At 36.5% G+C, this 2,500-nt stretch overlaps 2 non-coding genes across 2 annotated transcripts; both read left to right on the plus strand.

Annotated features, from left to right (window-relative positions):
- The first annotated feature begins 532 nt into the window (after nt 1–532).
- Trnae-uuc (transfer RNA glutamic acid (anticodon UUC)) lies at nt 533–604 on the plus strand. Its single transcript has one exon. It is a non-coding gene; the product is annotated as a tRNA-Glu (tRNA).
- Nucleotides 605–2,169: 1,565 nt separating this feature from the next.
- Nucleotides 2,170–2,241, plus strand: Trnae-uuc (transfer RNA glutamic acid (anticodon UUC)). Its single transcript has one exon. It is a non-coding gene; the product is annotated as a tRNA-Glu (tRNA).
- The last annotated feature ends 259 nt before the right edge of the window (nt 2,242–2,500 follow it).

Consider the following 2,500-nt stretch of genomic DNA (forward strand, 5'->3'; position numbering starts at 1 on the left):
GATAAACTACGGCATTAATTTTATTCAAGGGAAGAGATCCCATGACACCGTTAGAGCATGTTGTTTACATTCCACGGCAGTAATTGTTTTCACCTCAATAGACGTCAGTGATTGGTTGAAATTACCGAAATACGACAATTTTTTACATGAAATAACTTCGAATACAAACATTTTTATCTGTTCTATAACACAAAATATACAAGTATACGAAGTTTGAAAGTGTTTCGGTACCAAAAACACTACATAAAACATAAATGAAAAATGTTGCCCGTCAAATCAGAAAGATCCAAATATTCGGATTTCTCGATATCCTCCAAAGATTATAAATAAAATCCATGCATCTGGAATTAAGCATTTTCTGAAATTTTAAAACTAAGTGAAAATTTTCAAATTTGGAATATTGATGAAATTTTTCACGCTGACTCTCAGAACCGCAGTAGTCAGTGAACATCATGTCATAGAAAGAGCATGGTAGCAGAAAGAGAGCAACATTTTAAATAAAACTTTATGTACTGTCACTAACCAGCAGTTCTCCCATGTGGTCTAGTGGTTAGGATTCCTGGTTTTCACCCAGGCGGCCCGGGTTCGATTCCCGGCATGGGAACGCTCATTATTTTGTTTGTCTTTTTTTTAGTTAGTTTAAGGTAGTATATTAAAGTTTCTAAGTTTAGATTTTATTTCACCCATTTCCTATATAGTTGTTACATTCGCTTCCGTTCTTGGGAATCGGGTGGTTGCATGATAACAACCATACTTCCCAACCACGTGGTTCTGGTTTCAGTCCCACTGCGTGGCACCTTGTGCACATATGTCTTCCACTATAGCCTCGGGCCAACCAAAGCATTGTGAGTGGATTTGGTAGATGGAAACTGGAAGAAGCCCCTCGTATATACATACCTAAAACCCTAAAGCTAAAACCAGTACAAACGCACGAACGATGTCATAAATAACAGTACCACCGATAGTTGTTGTTGACAAACTATGGCACTAATTTTATTCAAGGGAAAAGATCCCATGACACCGTTAGAGCATGTTGTTTACATTCCACGGCAGTAATTGTTTTCACCTCAATAGACGTCAGTGATTGGTTGAAATTACCGAAATACGACAATTTTTTACATGAAATAACTTCGAATACGAAAATTTTTATCCTTTCTATAACACAAGATATACAAGTATACGAAGTTTGAAAGTGTTTCGGTACCAAAACACTACATAAAACATAAATGAAAAATGTTGCCCGTCAAATCAGAAGGATCCAGATATTCGGATTTCTCGGTATCCTCCAAAGATTATAAATAAAATCCATGCATCTGGAAGTAAGCATTGGATCTATTTTAAAACGGGGGCGCCAGTGTTTTCTTAACGAAACACTAACGAAACACTTTGAAACTTGGGACACTGGTAGAATATGTCATATAAAACATCTTTTACTCTTAGCCTTCTTAACAAAAAAAAAAAGAGTTCGCAAGTTATTCCATATTAAAGTTGTCGTATTTCTGTAATTTCAACCAATCACTGACGTCTATTCAGCACAATAGAGTTACTGCTGGGCGGTCATAAAAATGTTATTCCCTGTGACATATTTCATCCGGTTTAACCGTAATTTATACGCATATATTGTTTATATAATAAATTACGCTGTGCGTATCTATGTGTGTAACAATTTTAGAGTTCGGATTCTAGAGTTAGGGTTAGTTCTAGGGTTAGGGTTACGGTTACGGTTAACAGTCTAGTTAGGGTTAGGGGATTAATACGATATACACCGTTACAGCGCTAACTGTTTTCAACTGAATAGACGTCAGTGATTAGTAGAAATTATCGAAATAAGACAATTTTTTACATGAAATAAATTCGAATACGAAAATATTTTTCTGTTCTATAACACAAAATAGATAAGTATACGAAGTTTGAAAGTCTTTCCGTACCAAAAACACTACATAAAACATAAATGAAAACTGGCGCCCCCGTTTTAAAATAGATCCTAAGCATTTTCTGAAATTTTAAAACTAAGTGAAAATTTTCAAATTTGGAATATTGACGAAATTCTGCACGCTGACTCTCAGAACCGCAGTAGTCAGTGAACATTATGTCATAGAAAGAGCATGGTAGCAGAAAGAGAGCAATATTTTAAATAAAACTTTATGTACTGTCTCGAACCAGCAGCTCTCCCATGTGGTCTAGTGGTTAGGATTCCTGGCTTTCACCCAGGCGGCCCGGGTTCGATTCCCGGCATGGGAACGCTCATTATTTTTTTGTTTTTTTTTTACTTAGTTTAAGGTAGTATATTAAAGTTTCTAAGTTTAGATTTAAATTCACCCATTTCCTATATAGTTGTTACATTCGCTTCCGATCTTGGGAATCGGGTGATTGCATGATAACAACCTTACTTCCCAACCACGTGGTTCTGGTTTCAGTCCCACTGCGTGGCACCTTGTGCACATATGTCTTCCACTATAGCCTCGGGCCAACCAAAGCATTGTGAGTGGATTTGGTAGAT

This window comes from Octopus bimaculoides, unplaced genomic scaffold (assembly GCF_046866305.1).
Source record: "Octopus bimaculoides isolate indiv1 unplaced genomic scaffold, ASM4686630v1 contig162, whole genome shotgun sequence".
NCBI classification, from domain to species: Eukaryota; Metazoa; Mollusca; class Cephalopoda; order Octopoda; family Octopodidae; genus Octopus; species Octopus bimaculoides.